General features: G+C 43.8%; 1 protein-coding gene across 1 annotated transcript in view; it reads left to right on the top strand.

The window, feature by feature from the left end:
• The first annotated feature begins 4,873 nt into the window (after positions 1-4,873).
• The window catches only part of Aldh1a2 (aldehyde dehydrogenase 1 family member A2), a 160,277-nt gene continuing 147,338 nt past the window's right edge, over positions 4,874-17,812 (top strand). The window contains exon 1 of the mRNA XM_090358323.1: positions 4,874-4,973. The gene's annotated coding sequence lies outside the window, so the exon portion shown is untranslated. The remainder of the gene's footprint in view (positions 4,974-17,812) is intronic.

Consider the following 17,812-nt stretch of genomic DNA (forward strand, 5'->3'; position numbering starts at 1 on the left):
AAAAGCCGGAAGTGGTGCTGAGGCTCAAGTGGTAGAGCTCTAGCCTTGAGAAAATCCAAGGACAGTGCTCAGGCCCTGAGCTCAAGCCCAGGACTGGCCAAAAAAAAAAAAAAAAAAAAATAGAATTGGTCTTGTGGCCTGGAGCGTGGCCTAGTGGTAGAGTGCTTGCCTAACATGCATGAAGCTCTAGGTTCAATTCCCTGGTACCACATACATAAAAAAGGCCAAAAGTGGTGTTGTGGATTAAGTGGTAGAGCACTAGCCTTGAGAAAGCCAAAGGACAGTGCTTAGGCCCTGAGTTCGAGATCCAGAACTGGCAAAAAAAAGAAAGAAAGAAAGAATTGTGCTTGTAGTTATTATTGTTACAGTGTCAAAACCAACTGTACCATCAGGAAAAAAATGTCAAGGATGGGAGTATACTAGAGAATGTTTGATATGTACATTTCTAGTTTTTCTCTTAAAAATCTGTGTGTGGGGACTGGGAGTTTAGCCTAGTGGTAGAGTACTTGCCTAGCATGCAGGAGGACCTGGGTTCAATTCCTCGGTATCACATACATAGAAAAAGCCAGAAATGGTGCTTCTGTGGCTCATGTGATAGAGTGCTAGCCTTGAGAAAGCCCAAGGACAGTGCTTAAGCCCTGAGTTCAAGCCCCAGGACTGGCAAAAAAAAATGTATGTGTGTGTGTGTGTGTGTGTGTGTGTGTGTACACATGCTGTACTTGCTGTGTGTGTACACATGCTGGGACTGGAACTTAGGGACTAGACACTGTCCCTGAGCTTTTTATGCTCAAGATTAGTGCTCTGCTGGAGCTGGGAGTTTGGCCTAGTGGTAGAGTGCTTGTCTACTATGCACGAAGACCAGGGTTCAATTCCTTGCTACCACATACACAGAAAAAGCTGGATGTGTTGCTGTGGCTCAAGTGGTAGAGTGCTAGCCATCAGAAAAACCAAGGGCAGTGCTCAGTCCCTGAGTTCAAGCCCCAGAACTGGCAAAGAAAAAACACTCATAGCTGTAATCCTAGCTACTCAGGAGGCAGAAATCAGATGATCATAGTTCAAAACTAGCCCAGGAAGGAAAGTCTATGAGACTCAGCTCCAAAAACTACTCAGAAAGAACTGGAAATAGCACTGAGGCACAAGTGGTAAAGCACTAGCCTCGAGCAAAAAAAAAAAAAAAAAGCTCAGGGAAAGTGCCCGTGCCCAGGCCCAGAGTTCAGTCCCCACAGCAGCATCACTTCAAACTTTTGACTGGTTAACTGGGAGAGAAGAGTTTCCTGGCTTTCCTACCAGGGCTGGTTTTACATTGTGATCCTCATAGGTTCAGCCTCTTGATTAGCTAGAATTACAGGCATGAACCACCCCTGCCTGGCTCTGTTCCAAATCTTGATTGAGTCCATCAGGTGGGTAGGCTGAGGGGATGGTGATGGTTGTGGGCTGGAGATAAGGGTTCATCTACTCATTTGTGGTTCTGTTGCAGTTGGTTAGGGGAAAGAGAAATCATATAGAAAAAAAAAGGCTTTTTACCTTTCCCCTGTAAAAATGAAGTCACACTCGAAGTTGAAGTGGAAAATTCTTGACTTCTTTCCAGTGGTGTGAAATAGCTATAATAAGCACCAGGAGCTTGCATCTGTGTGATGCTAAAAGGTTACACTTGGACGCCTGAGCTGGACTGGTAATGTGTTTGGGGATGCCATCTATTTCACTGCTACCTGGTTTCCAGGTAGCAGGAGAATCTGTGGTCCTAGGGCAGGAAAGAGGCAATGAACTGGAAAAGACCAAGCTGCTACCACAGCCTGCTTCAGTATGCCTCCCTCTGCTGCCCTTACAGATCAAAGGAATGCTAATGTAAAGGAGCATGCATACATTTCAAACCTGGCTCCCTGGGTGGGTGCTTTCTTTTATGTCATGAAATAACATGAAGGAAAAAAAAAATGAACCCCCTGGCTTTGTATTGACCTCCTGCAGTGGAAGGTCTCAGAGATGTGAAATCTCACACTGAGTCCTTTCTCAGAAGATAGGAGATGAAAGAATGATTGGACAGGAAGTGCTTGCCCCTTCTGAAAGGGCCATGGGCATTGAGGGTGACTAAGGCACCCTGGGCCTTGTTGCCCACAAAGTTACCTCTTCCCCTTCCAGGCTGACCACAGGCTAAAGGTACCATAAAGAGCAAGCCTGCTGATGCTTCAGAGAGCAAGAAGGTTTAGATTTCCTGCCCTAAAGAAGTGCTGAGGCCACACAAAATCCCCAGGAATAACGCAACTATCATCTGCCACCTTGTGCCCTGCGGCTGACATCTGAGACAAGTCTCAGATTCTCCCTGGCTAAGTTAACAAGCTTGACTGCTCTGAGAACCTTCTCAAAGCAACAGAACCAGTGATGAGTGGCTGTCAGAGGCTTTGTGTATAGTGTGTGAATGTACAGAAGCATGCTTGGAGGCATGTTTAGGGCAAGGGAAAAAAACAGTGGACCTGCCTTCTGGGACTGCCTCGTGACCATTTTTATTGGGTTGGGCAGGGGTTGGGGGGCTGGAAGGAGAGGGGGCTGGTAAGGAAACCCTGGTTGTATGACTATAATGTAATTTAGAATTTGGGTCTGCCCTCCGGTTTTCATCTCCAGCATAATTTCCAACTGCCTTGCTGCTGTCCCACCCTCACTTTTCAGGGTGAGGAACTGTTTTCAAGAAAACTTAGAGTCCTAGAAGGAGGCACTAGCACACCCCTGCCTGTCCCAGATTAAATAGAATTGATCTTAGTTACTTTGTGTCACTTTCATGAAATATTGGAGTTAACAAAGGAGGAAGGAAGGTCTATTTCCTTCAGCATTTCAGAGGTTTCAGCCCATCACTGTGGGAAGAGTGTGGCAGAGCAGGATAGCTCACATCATGGCTTCCAGGAAGCCCAGAGAATGACTTTTTCCTTTTTCCATTACCCAGGCTCCAGCCTATCGAGTGGTCACCCACATTTAGGGTGTGTCTCCCTGCTTTAGTTAATCCTGTGTCTGGAAATGTCCTTCCAGGCATACCCAGAGGAGTGCTTTTCTAATCTCCTAGGTGCTTCTCAAGCCAATCAAGTTGGCAATCAAGATGAATCCTCAGATTGCTAAAGGCAATCCATATCATCTTTACTGAGGATAGAGAACAAGGGGGCCTGGCCCTGAGTTTCTACCTGTTTGTGTCTACACCCATTTTCCTTGTAAAGAGTTAGTTCTGATATCAGTACTTACAAATACCAACATAGACATCAATGTGGATACACATATTAATACTAAGGGGAACACAGATATAAGTAGTAATGTTAATATATACATGAATTGAGTATCCTTTATGCAAAAATATAAAATCTGAAATGTACCTGAGCCCCAAACTCTCTTGAATTGCCTACTTGATTCTGTAAGTAGAAAATTCCATGCTTGACCTCCAGAGATGGTTTGCAATAAGAAAATATAGACACACTAATTATCTAAAATTACCTTCAGTTTATGGGCATAAGATGTATATGAAACATAAACTGGTTTCATGTGTAGGCTTGGGGTCAGATCATAACTATGGGATAGAAATATTTCAGAATCTGAAAAAGTCTAAAATCCTCTTGATCAGATGGGGTGTGATAGGGTACTTAGACCACAGGAATAGAAGTGCTGATAGTATGCCTTCTATGTTTTCTAGTTATTTGCCAGGGCTCTCTCAAGATCAGACTAACCAGTGTTTGCAGAAGTTCTATAATATTGGGGTTTCTTTAACATCTCAAGGGCTCTTGCCTTTGATGAGCCCTGAGTAAATACTTGGAGGTAGAGGGAGCTTTTCAAAAGAGAAACAGAGCTGTGGAACTAGAAAGAGAAGGCAGAAATAGTCATGTGGCCCCCAAAAGTGAGTCCCCACAGTCTGGCTCCAGTGGGAGGGAAAGGAAGCCCCTTCATACCTACAAGAAGTTGGGGTTCCTTAGGGCTCTGATTTCCCACTTCTGCCTACGCAGCTGAGGGCGAGAGAGTTGGGAAGGAGTGGCCATGCCTGAGGGGAGAGTGGGAGAAGTGGTCCTTTCTAGTTTCCCTGCTTCTGAAGGCAGAATGGCAGAACCCACCCCTGAGGTAGCCCAGGAGGAGAGGAGGGAAGTGCATCCAGGAAGACCCAGCTTTGGCAATTGTGGGGTAACCAGGACTAGCAGCACATGAATGCCCCATTGGGAGGATTTGGAGCAGGGTTTTTTACCACTTTCTGTGAAGATGGTGGCGTATTTGACACAGCCATGTCTTTCTGGACGTGAGACTGGCCAGGCCACTGTCCAGCTGTATTCTCTGGAGCATTAGCTTCACCACAAGACCTTGCACATGGAAGGTCTTGGAGCTTGTTCTTCCTCTACAGTATAGGTCTGCCAGTCTTTGTTGCTGAACCGTGTGGCCTGGCAATGGATTTGGGGACTGGCAAGAAGGAGTGGCTTCCAGGCTCCTATTGTCCTCACCCTGCATTGCTGGAGACTAAAGAGGCCTCCTAAGATCCACCACCCCCAAGGTTTAGGTTCTGCTGTGGCCACAGAAGTTCTCCAGGCTGTACATTTCCTGTGTGTGATGGAGCTACTCACTGAGAGACCACGGAGTCTTGGGGAAGATGGCTAGAGAAGCGCATGTACATAACCATGCACCATAGGATGCATAGATCTCTCTTGAGATCTGCTTTTTGTTGGGTGATTGGAGATGGAGACTATTGGACTTTTCTTCCCAGGGCTAGCCTTGCACCAAGATCCTCAGGTTCTCAGTCTCCCAAGTAGGTAGGCTTCCAGATGTGAGCCACCAGTGCCTGGATTCAACTTAATTTTTCCTTCTTCTTAAAGTTTCTTCTCAGATCACTGTCCCCAGCAGAGGAATGATGCTGTCATCTTGTTGTCTGTGGCTGGCAGAGACTTGCTGTACAAAGCATCCTCTGAGCAATTCTGTCTCCCAAGCATCTCTAAATGGAGGGGTAACTTGGAGGCAGCTTCCAGGTGAGTGCGACTATCACTTAGGGTATGTTTCCTCTATATCATGGATAAAAAGGAGTATGGTTAATTCCATTCCACAAAAGAGGGGTAAACAACAGTACTATGGCTTTGTTTATCAGTACATAAAGTAGAAACTCTTTGCTGAAAAAACTCTGTTGGAACATCCTTTGAGACTCATTCATCCAGAGGCCTAGGTAGGTTTCCTGTCATGTTAAAATCTGCTTCTCAAATACCTCCTCCCCACTTTGTAGATGATGGACTAGAAGGTAATTGTCCTGTGGAATTAGAGTGGTGCCTGGCAATATGGAAATTTTAAAGGAACTGTCCCTAGCCTTCCTTTCACACTTCTGAACTTTCAAAGTCTCAGCCCAATACACACACAAAACATGTCCTCAAAGTCTGCCTCTCCAGTGAGAAAACCCAGAAATGATCTAACATTTCCCAAAGAAGTTAATAAAGAATGAAACACCAGGTGCTAGCGGCTCACCCTTGTAATTTTAACTACTCAGAAGGCTGAGGTCTGGAGAATCATAGTTGATGATCAGCATGAACAGAAAAAAAAAAAGAGTATATTACTATGCCCCTGCCATGGGCCACCAAAATTGGCTTAAAGGGACCAGAAATCTTTCATTTAAAATACTAAGACCAATGCTAATGTTTCAGTGACAATTTCCTTTTTGAAGGTATTTTTGTGTTCGTTGTCTTTTTGTCATTTCGCGGTAACTCTTGGCTCTTTTTCAGTTGAAGAAAGCAGGGCAAGAGGCTGCTAAGTGGTGAGCAAAGATCAAGTTCAGAATCTTTGACTCCAGGGTGATCTAATTGCACTGTTCATACATAAACAGTTGAGATTTGGTTGTAGTGTTTCGGGGCCATCGGCGTCTGAGTAGTGGAGACAGCAAGGGAGGCTCTCTCCACTAACACAGCCCCCTGTAGCCTCTAGCAGTGAACAGCCCATGCTAGCAAATGATGCACGTAATCCCTGCCTTCAAGACATGATGCAGAACTCAGACCCCGCCATTGGGAGTGGAGCACTATGAAATGACACTCTAGAGGTGGAAATGTGGAGGCTGCCTGCCAGAGAATTGAGATCAAGGAAACTGATGACCAATATCAGGAAGATCACAGTCTAGGCCAAACTGGGCAAAAATTTTAAAACTCTACCCTAAGAACAACTAAAGCAAAAGGGGGCTGAGCTGCCATGCACCAGTGGCTGGTGCCTGTAACCCTAGCTACGCAGGAGGTTGAGATCTGCAGATCATAGTTCAAAGCTGTTCCAGGTAAGAAAGCCTGTGAGACTCTATGTCTAGCAAAACAACCAGAAGTGGAGCTGTGGCTCAAGTGGTAGAACAAAACAAAACAAAACAACAACAACAAAAAAAAAGAAAGAAAGAAAGAAAGAAAGAAAAGAAAAAGAAAAAAGAAAAAAACCTCAAGGACAGTGTCCAGGCTGTAAGTTTACTTTCCAGGACAAGTACACACACAAGAAAAGGGAGATGAAGGTGGTGGTGGTGGCTGGAAAGCATGTCTCAAATGATAGAGTACCTGCTTAGCAAGCTTGAGGTCTAGAGTACCCCAGTACTGCCAAAACAAGACCAAAGTCAAAACAAAACCCATGACATTGGGGAGTAGTCTCTGCATTCATCTGATGCAGTTGGGGAGTGGCTGAGCAGTAAGAGCTGGTCTCATCTCCCTCCCGGCAGGTGGGGGAAAGGCTCTTTGTGGATCTGGGAGATTGCCTCACTCATCGTGTCTGCCACAAAATGTATGCTGAAATGGCCTTTCAAACATATGGGAAGATCTGATGCATGGAGGGCGGTGGTGAACAGGGAAACTGCTTTCTCATTTTCCCAGAGTACCAGTGAAGGTGTGGGAAGGCTGACATTTTCATATTTTGCTTTTGGGAAGGTGGATTTCTAATTTTGGAAAGCAATTTAGTAATATCTATTTTTTAAAAAAAGAACACATCCCCATTTCCAAGCAATTCTATTTTTGCACATGTTTCCTTTAGAAACGAAAGATTTCCTGGGTAAGGATCTAGTACAAAGATGTTTAATGTATGTGTGTAATGACCATAACAAAAATCAAACAAAGAGAAAAATCCTACCAGAAGAGAATCTGAATATCCTCTTATGGGAAAACAGCGGAGTAAAGTACACATTCATCTCGTGCACCATGGGGTAGCTATTTGAAAGAATTATATCCCTGTGCAGTGACTTGGAGGACTTCTGTGCCTCCATAATCAGATGAGCTGATTTCCCTAACCAATTCTCATCTTCTCCGCCCTGCCTCCTCCCCGCCCATCTGGGAGCAGGAGGAAAGCAACTCCCTCTACTACACTATCACGCTTGCCTCATAAGAAAAGGGGGAAGACACCAAGGACAGGAAATAGTACCCAAGGGCCTGTGCTCTAGGACCCATTTCCTCCAGCGAGGCCCTGCCTACAGTTCCCACCACCTCCCAGGAGTCTGTGCAGCTAGGAGCTCACCAATGGGTCAGTCCATCCATGAGGTCAGAGCTCTCAGGATCCAGTCACATCCCCCAAGCCTCACTTCTGAACACTACTATCACTGGGGACTGGGTCTGCAACACATAAACCTTTGGAGGCCTTTGCAATTCAAACCATAGCACTGTCATTAACTATTTATTTATTTCCAGAGAGCACATCTCAGTTTCACTGCTTTAAATTATTTATGCAAACACATTCAGAGCACCTCCTAAACGTCTGGTGCTGGGGCCTGAGGATATAGCTATGATAAAGACACATGTCCTGGCCCTTGGGTTGTTTATGCCTAAGTAGAACACAGGGAAAAATAAATAAATAAAATAAAAATTGAAAGGGCATGCTGGGTTCCCATGGCTCGTGCCTATAACCCTAGCAACTCAGGAAGCTAAGACTGAAGGATTGCAGTTCAAAGCCAGCCTAGGCAAGAAAGTCTGTAATACTCTTATTAACAACTACAAGCCAGATGTGGACCTCTGGCTCAAAGGGTAGAGTGTTAGCTTGAGTAAGAAAGTTCAGGAATAGTGCCCAGGCCCTGAGTTCAAGCCTCAGAACTAGCATGATAGGTAGGTAGGTAGACAACTAGCTAGCTAGCTAGCTAGATATATGTATGATATGGTAGGGATGAGAACCTTCTCTGCTCCAGGACCAGTGTGTACCCTTAGCCTCCTCTTTCCCAGGAAGCTCCAGGACTCTTCCTGGTGCAAGCCCAGCTTTTTGGCCCTGAGCACTGTAGTTTGTGTGGTGCCTCTCCTCAGGGTTTGCTCCAGGGAGCCTCTCTACCCTTCCAAGATAGACCAACAAACAGCCCAACTACTTTCTTCCTGCCAGAAACGCTCATGCTCCCAGGAAATAATTCAAAACTTCTAGCTTGTCTTATTCTCCTGTTGAGTCTCTCCTTTGCCTCAGCAACAAGATTTGCCAGAGGTAATCAGCTTTGCAACTTCGTTGGAAAATTTAGAGAGGGGTGCCAGGACTTGTGGAGAAGGTTCTCTGGGAGATGATCCAGAGGAGATTTGCACATAGAGTCTCTTGTACTCCTCTATCCTACCCATGCCTCCTCTCCACCAATCTCTCTTCAGAGTCTTGGAACTTGGCAAACTGTGTATTCTGAGATACCTGCACAGAAATTCCTCTTCTTTTGTCCATTATCCTTCCCTGGACCCATTAGAGGAAACTAAAAGCTCAATTTGATCAGCACCATTTAGGGAAGAATAATGAATGTTCCCTTTTTTAGTAAGGTAACATTAAAACTCCAGGGGGGGAAAATCCATTGCCTTGTTTCTCCAGTTTTTATTTTGTATTTTGTACTTTTTTTTGCTGCCACATTCTAATCCTCTGACCTTCTATAAATACAAAGTGTTAGCTTTGCTTCTGCTCATGCTGGGAGCTTTGCTGAATGTCGCCTTGGAATGTCTTCAATTATGAAAAGCATTTATCGAGGTTACACTCAAATGATTCTTGGAAAGCTCTGAGGTTAACATCCAGGAGGAGAGATAGATAAAAGCAAAGCTGTGGTTCACAGGAAGGATTGGCGATTCTCATCCTTGGGGAACAAAGCTGGCATTGTGAGGGTGCCATTCTGATGTATTATCTGTTTATTCATGTACTCATTTATTCAACAAGCTTATTTTGAGCATCTCTTAAAGGTCACTTACAGCCATATAAAACTTCTACTTGCCTAGAGACATCTTGCCCACATTCCTTTCTTTTTCTCCTTTCTTTTCCTTCCTACCTACTTTCTTTCCTTCCTTCCATTTGTATTTGTCTTTTTTTCTCTCTGTTCATCCCTCCACCTCACTCTCTTCTCCATTACTTGAGCCATGTCTATAGCCCTTTTTTCTTTATATTATTTTTCATATAGTCTCCCACATAACAGATTATCAATAAGAAACCCCCATGCTGAACTCTCTTGTTCAGATGACATCTGTCTAACTTTTCACCCTTGTCTGGCCTCAAACTAAGATCCTCTTGATTTCTGCCTTCTAACTATCTGGGATTATAGGCATAAGGTAGCACATCTAGCCCATTATCTTTATATTAAAAACTTCAGAGGCTGATTTTTGGGGGTCTAGGGGATCATGGGGCTTGAACGCTGGCCTGGACACTTTTCCTTGAGCCATAGCCCCACTTTCTGTTTTCTAGTGATTAATTGGAGATAAGAGTCGTGGCTTTGGCTTCTATTGCCCGGGCTGGCTTTGAACCATGATCCTCAGATCTCAGCCTCCTGGGTAGCTAGGATTACAGGCATAAGCTACCACACCCGGCCAGAGGCTGATTTTTACATTTGCTTATCTAGTGTTTACTACGTGCCAGGGTCTGTTCTAAATTGCAGTGTCCCTTCCTGCATATTCTGTTGTTACTCTCATTTTATACTGAGGCAAGAGAGACATGAGGAGATTAGGAAAGTTTCCTAACATCACTGGACTGGGGTGGGAAAATGGGGATTTAAATTATGGGGCTTCATAGCTTACTCTTTTTTTTTAGGATTTAGTGTACTTTTATTGTGTATTTTATTGTTTTTTTTTATTATCAGGGTAATGTATCGAGGGGTTACAGTTACATTTGCCAGGTAGTAGGTGCATTACTTCTCACACATTGGTACCCCTTCTCATGTTTTTGTCCCTATTTCCCTCCCCCCACCCCATTCTAATCATCTTGTTTTCCTCCATAACTTAGACTTTCAACCACTAACCATACTCCCTCTGCCAAGTCAACATGGGGTCCACTAGAATGACAGTGTTCTTAGGGGTTCCATCTGGCATAACTTTTCGGTTCAGCTGTCCTTCTATCATAATCCTTGGATTTCAGCGTCCTGAGTAGCTAGGAGTGGAAATGTGAACCACTGCCACCTGACTATTTCTACCTTTGGTGGTGGCTGCTAGACAGTTTGATGTGCTGCTAATGTATTTGTGCATGCAACTTCTCTAGGAAAGCAGGAATCATCTTTTACCTCATATATTGTCTTCCACTGCTGGGTCCTTGCTGTTAGAGTGGTGCTTCACACACAGATGTACTTAGTAAATGTTTGCTAAGCTAGTGAAAAGGTTTGGAGTGGGTGTTTAATTTTTTTTTTTAAGTTTGGAACTGTGCTTAGGACACATGTCTGGAATCAAGACATGTCTGGGAGAAAAAGAAACAGCCTTAGAGGTCTTGTGCACTTATCTCTTCTTTTTTCCTGCATTAAATTGTTTTAATTGTTATTATAAAGGTGATGTACAAAGGGGGTTATAGTTACATAATCAGGTAATGAGTACAGTTTTTTCTGGACAGTATCACCCCTTCCTTCACTCTCTCCCAATTCTGTTTCTTTTTTTTTTAATTGTCGGGGTTCTTCTTTTTAATGTTTATTTAAAATGGTGACAGGATCTCATCTCTCACATGTTTCCAAAGAACTTAATCCCAAGAATATTTTATTTCAGAATGTGTATTTTACATATCCTAGCATACAAGAAAAGAGTTACGATGGAACACTGCCTTTGGTGATGATTTGATGAACTCTGCAAATGGGCTGCAATTGGTGTGGATGTGCTTAGAGCATGAGTAAGTAGTTTGTAGGTGGCTCCACATGCAGATATTATCTTTGGGACTCAGGAGTACCTGAATCTGTATTGTTCAATATGGTAGCCACCAGATGAAATACTTAGAATGGACCTTGTCTGGAGACCTCATGTGAAGAAACATAATATTAGTTACCAATAATGCTTCAGTATAATTACATGTGGCAAGATCCTATTTTGCATGTGTTAGGCTTAGTTAAAATATTGTTACACTCAATTTTATATGTCTTTAAAAATGTGGCTACTAGAAAACTCACGTGTGTGGCTCACATTCTCTCTCCTTTGGACAGGGATGGTCCATATCCTTCCAATTACCTTTAACATTTCCTCTCAGTAGCCTTCTGCAACCTCTTGCATATACACTAACAGCTCTGACTAGCTCTAAGCTCAGAATTCACAGCCAGGTAACAAAGCAGCTGAGGTGTTTGCCTTAGACAAGGACCTGTGAAGGCAGAATGGAAGCTGCTAAGATAGAACCCAAACCTCATCCCCCAAGCCTCACCTCAGTTGACACCAGCTGTTATAGTTTGAATTTGAAATGTGCCTCAAGAGCTCTTAAAGGCAAATTTGTTGGCCCGAGACACTATTGGGAAGTTATGGAACCTTTAGGAATAGGGACCCAGTGGGAAAAAATGAGGTCATTGGTGGTGTGCCTTTAAGAGGATGTTAGCCTCATTGAATGCCCTTATAAGTACAACTTGGCTGTTGTCTAAGCCAAGACACGGATTGTGGCTCATCCGTAGTTTATATTTTCCTGCAGAGTGAGATATTTCACCTAGGACAGAGATGAGATTCCTAACCCCGTCACCACAGGCTCCACTGGCTGAGAAGAAGCTGTCTGCCAAACTCCCCAGTGGAGGGAGGGTAAGGCTGAAAGCCCACTAAGAACATCTCCCCTTGAAGGTCAGACCTTCCAGCTTTTGTTATAAAAGGCAGGGGAGAGTCAGCCCCTCTCAGGGCTGGGTGACACAGTTCAGAAGTGTTGTCATTCAACACTTCTAACTCACACTGTAGCCTTGGTCAAGATGCTTGATCTCTGTGAGCTTCAGTTTTCCACAAAATAAGAAGTTTGAGACAAATTATCTTTTTCCTTCTTTTTTGTCGATGTTTTGTGACTATGTGATTAGAGACGTGTGAGGAAAGCTGAGTTTCTACTTCCTCATGAGGCTCTTTTAATTTTTTTTTTTTGCCAGTCCTGGAGCTGAAACTCAGGGCCTGGGCACTGTCCTTGGGCTTTCTCAAGGTTAATGCTCTACCACTTGAGCTACAGCACTACTTCCAACTTTTTCTGTGTATGTAGTACTGGGAATCAAACCCAGGGCTTCGTGCATGCTAGGCAAGCACTCTACTACTAGTCTATACTCCAGGCTATAGGGCTCTTTCTATAAGGCGGTTAGTATGTGGCACTGGAGGTAGAGCCTAGATCATCTGCCTTGGGATGTGACAGACATGGGGGCTGCTGTCCCATGTCCCTCATGGGGCTCAGAGGTGTTCCTTTCCATCTTCAAGATGCAGCTGCCTGGCAGAAGAGGGCCTAGGGCCTGGTGGCAGGGCAGTGACTGTTGTCAGCTACTTTCCCTGTCCCCTGTCCCCACACCTCTTAGTGGTGAATAATGCTTTGTCACTAGAGGGCCTGGCATCAGGCTGAGCACAATTTCTTGAGCTTGTCAACACTCAGGATAGAGTAAATCAGCAGAGGTCCATTTTAAGCCAAGAGTGAAAAATGAAGTCACCAGGGAAAAGCAATAGAAAATGCCAACTGGAGACACAGATGGGAGGAGAAGGTTGTTGAAAGGCTGGCTAGTCTTTTCCCCAGGCCAATCCCAGTACAAACTCCGGGGTTTGTAGTCTGCAGCCTAGCAGCATTGGCCCTGGGAAGATGCCCCAGACTGATGGATGGAAATACAGCAGTCTTCTCTCTTCTGTTTGTAAAATCACCCCCCCCCCGCAGTGAACTTGGTCTCTGCCTGCTTCAGAAAATAGGTCCTAGAATTAAGACATCACAGGGCATTCAGAAGGGACATACTGAATGCTCTCACACACTGACTTTCTTGTCTTCTTTTGTTATGTTTTATTTTGTAGCAGAACGAACATGGGAGTGTTGGGGGGGGTGGAGGGATTTGCTCCCAGCCTGCTCAGCTGGGCTTCCTTTTCCTCTCCTACCTGGAGACAGAACTAATCCTTCTCCAAGGCTTTTCCACCCCTACCATTCTGTAGTTCATGGCTAGATATGAAAATAGCACATTCCAAGACACCTGAACATTTGGAAAAATTGTGATATTTTAAAAAATAAAATGGAACCATTTCAGTGAAAATAAAAACTAAAGAATCCTCTTCAATTCTACTATTTTTATTAGTCTGTGGGATCTGGCTAAGTTACTTGACCTTATGCCTATATTTCCTCATATGTTTGTTGTTGATTTTTTAAATTTGTTTTACTTTTTGTGTTAGTGCCAGTATGACGCTTAAACTCAGAGCTTTGTACTCTTGTGCCCTCCCTCCCTCCCTCTCTCCCTCCCTCTCCCTCTCCTTCTCCTTCTCCCTCTCCCTCTCTCTCTTTCTCTCTCTCGGTACTCAGCTACACCTCCACTTCCAGCTCCTCCTCTCCACCGTTAGTTGGAGATAAGCCTAACAGATGTGTATGTGCCCGTAACTTCAAATTGTGATCCTCATATCTCAGCCTCTTGAGTAGCTAGGGTTATAGACATGAGCCATTAACACATGGCAATTTACCCATTTTTAAATCAGGCAAAATAATAGTATGTGTCAGTTAGTAGAGAAAGTCTTTGGGAGAAGTGAAATCATAGACATGAGGCTTGCTCAGCATCTTGCTGCTCAGTCAAGGTGAGCTGGAAATGAAAGCCTGTGGTCCCCAAGCTGTCTGGTGAAGAGGTACGACCAGGGTGCTTTTTCAAAGACTGAAAGCCCATCTACCTTCTCTGGCTCTCCTGATAGCCCTGGATGGCTTCTCACAGGAGCTGATGTCTCTTTTTGCACTTGGTTGTCTTTTCTTCCCATAACCCCCCCTTCCCGCTGCCCCCACACTTGGTTGTCTTTAACTAATTACTTCCTCTCCAAACGTTGTGTATGCCCTTCATGAGGAGAGAGGACAACTTAGGAAAATGTACCAGGATCAGAAAGGAAACTGAAGAATATCCCTCCCTCCCTCCATCCTGCAAAGACCTTATGCCTACCTGAGCCTGGCAGTACACTAGGACTCAGAGGCTTCAGTTTCTGTGGAACCCATGCTTCTATCTCTGCAACCCTTTCTACTTTGGGAGGATTTAGTTTTCTTTTAGATAGCGTTTCACACTTTTGCCCTGATTGGCCTCAGACTGTGATTCTCCTACCTGTACCTTCTGCATAGCTGGCATTATAGGTGGGCATTGCCATGTGTTTGGCTTATGTGTTACCTTTCTTAAAAATGTGTTGTTGAACATGATGCATCTAATAGTTCACTATTATACCTAACACAAAAAGAATACCCTTTTGATAAGTTACTTCCTCATTATATAGCTTCATTTGGTTCCTAAAGAATATTACCTGTGACACACACATCTTAAAAATGGGGAAACTGAGACTTAGAGAAATAAAAGTGACTTCTCCATCATGAGGGAGAAACATCACAAGACCGAAATCAGATGTCCTTGTTTTACCGGTCAGTAATGGTGTGCTTTTATTCACAGGAAAGTCCCAGCCATTATTTCCCTCTTCTTATATGAGCTGACTCACAGAGCTATTGTGAATCTTTCTGCAGAGAAACCCAGTAGTACCCACCACTATTTGGCTAACTCATAGATGAGGTTTTCAGCATGTAGATAACAGGCTCTTCCCAGGAAGGCTGACCTCTGATTCTATTCCAAAGCTGCCCAATAGACTGAGTGCCCAGTCTACGGATGGTGAGCCATGAATGTAACTTCACATTTTCAGGTAGCCTCATTAACAAGAAGTAAGTCAAATTATTTGGATAATACTATACCTTAATGCAGGGTAGTGAACATGTCATCATTTTGGCATGCAGTCTATGTAGAAATGATTTGAGGTTTGTTTTTTTCCCCATGCTGCTTGGATTCAGCACAGAGACTGGATAGCCACCTGTTGCTGGTGTTCAGCTTGAGAATCTAGGCTGCATCTGCTTGCCACACCTTCCCCGTTCCCAGCCCATAGGTAGAGCTCCACCCATTCACTCCCCTCCTCATACATCTCTTGGCTCCTCCCCAAGACAGACCTGTCCACCCTGCCAGCTATTGTTGTTGGCTTCATCATCTAGACCACATTTATCTGGTTGATTACACTTAAAATACTCCAGCTTGGGTTACTAAGCGTGAAGACAAAGAAAGCAAATAATTCTACTAGATGGATGTGTAGTTGGTGGATATTTTGTATCTCTTTTAAAAAGGCACACAAAATTAATCAACCATGTGTTCAAGAAGGAGTGAATAGCTTCCGTCTTTAAAGAATTGTTACTCTGATAAGGAAAACATTTAAACCTCAATATTATGGGAAAGTGGACAAGGGACATGAGTAGACAATTCACAGATAAAGAAATAAAAGTGTCTTAGAAACATATGGTACACTGTTCAGCCTTGCCAGTAATCACAGAAATGCAAATCACAGCAATAAAATGCCATTCTTGTCCCTGGTATGCCATGCAAGATTATGACTACAAGTCTCTTCAAAGCTCCTGAGGGTGGGAAAGAAGTCACCCTAACTGCTGAAGGGGAAACATTTGGCAAGAAGAAAAAAAACTAAAACATTCCTACTTTTTCCCCAGTAATTCTCCTGGGAATCTTCTGGAGAAATAATCAGAAATGCAGACAAGGATGTAAAGGAGGTACTGGTGCCAATCACAAAATTATTTATTAATGCCAATATTGTGCAAATGGATGTGAATTAGAGTACAACCCAAACAGCAAAATGCCAGGGAGCTACCAAAAATGTGTTAATGAAGACATTAGTGATATGGGAAATGCTTTTGTCATGTCAGCAAGAAGAGGGAAAAAGAACGTTGCATGGGTTGTTTGATCTGAGCTATTTGCCCTTTGAAGCTATGCCAATAGGTGATCTTGGTTGGGGTGACTTGAAAATGTTGCTCATTGTATTCTTTATGTAGGTTTAGGATAAAATTCATACCCCAAAACACATCGTCCTTACTGTTAATTTTCACAGATGAATGCTCCAGTAAATCTCCCATAGCCCTCACAGTACAGAACCTCTTAGTCTCCTCAGGAACTACCCTTGTGAGTTTTCCAGTCATTCCTCCCTGCAAGTGGCCACCTGTCTGTTCACTTTCTCTGTCAGTGAATCTTCTTGTACTTGAGCATCATAGCAGTGCACTCAGGAAGTGTGAGCTCTTTCTGTGTCTAGCTTCTTTTGCTCAGCCTTATGTCAGTGTATGGTGTATTTATTTTAATTTTCTGAAGTTTTCATGTTGTGTCTGCTCTGCTGCAAGAAATTAGAAGACTAAAAGAGTTCATGGAAATAGAAATTTCCTTCCTCAATGGCTCACATTTGGTCTGTGTCTGTGTTTGAAGGGGTATCCTTTAAGTCTTCAGCCTCCCATCCCAAGTCCTGTCAACAAACAGGACCTTCAGACAGGGTACTATAAATAGAGGCTTATAAAATAGCTTATGGTACTGGAGACTGGAGCCTAATAATATCTGGTGAGGCTTTATTTATTTTTTTGCCAGTCCTGGGGCTTGAACTCAGGGCCTACACACTGTCCCTGAGCTTCTTTTGATCAAGCTAGCACTCTTACCACTTGAGCTACAGTACCACTTTCAGCTTTTTCTGTGTAAGTGATACTGAGGAAGCAAACCCAGGACTTCATGCATGCTAGGCAAGCACTGTACCACTAAGCCACTTTCCTAACTCTGTTTTTGTTTTTTGTGTTTTTCCTTAACAGACAGTGGAAGCCAGAGCAAATCTGCCAGTACTAATGTCTTTTGCTTCCAGACAGGGGGGCCTGGGAGGGGACTGATCTTTATGGAAGAGTATTCAGTAGCTCTAGGTGTATCCCAGAGGATTTCAAGCTTCTGTTTGGGAATTGATGATCAGAGTTTTCTTTTTTGGGGGGAAGGGGTCATGGGGCTTGAACTCTGGGCCTAGGGTGCTGTTCCTGAGCTCTTCAGCTCAAGACTACTGCCCTACCCTTGAGTCACAGCCCCACTTTCCATTTTATAGAGATTAATTGGAGATAAAAGAGTCTCAAGGCTTTGAAGTACCTGGGCTAGTACCAGTCATGATCAAAAAATTCATTGAAGAATGAGAGGTCCTGAGTTCAAGTCCAGTACTTGTGAGGGGAAAAGTAATTCCAAACTAACTCATAAAAAGAAGCAAGGGGAAAGGACTTAAAGAGATAAAACTCAATCAGATCTTCAACAGGAAAGATTTTTGCCATATTGGAAGGCTGAGTTTTCCTTACTGGAAGGCCAAGGCAACTATGATCTGAAATCATGCCCTTTGGAAGAGTTCATTAATGCATCTGGGAATTCCCCAAGGGAGATTTCTGGGAAGTAGAGGATTCTGGGAAATGGATTAATCACAGTGGAAGGGGAATCACCATGTTCCCACTGAAGCCTAGTTCTTTCATGTTGTGATATAATCTGATTCATACCAGAATCTGACACTCTGCACATAATTAACATGGATATCTGTAGGGCAAGAATCACATATATGGAGAGACCTCCGCCCTTGATCTAAGCTGCTAAGGAATAGGCATGTATGTTCTCCATCTAGGATTGTCCTCAGGGTGTGTCTCTGAAAACAACAACAACTATGGG

This window comes from Megascapheus bottae, chromosome 25, assembly GCF_031878675.1.
Source record: "Megascapheus bottae isolate mThoBot1 chromosome 25, mThoBot2.hap1, whole genome shotgun sequence".
NCBI lineage: Eukaryota > Metazoa > Chordata > Mammalia > Rodentia > Geomyidae > Megascapheus > Megascapheus bottae.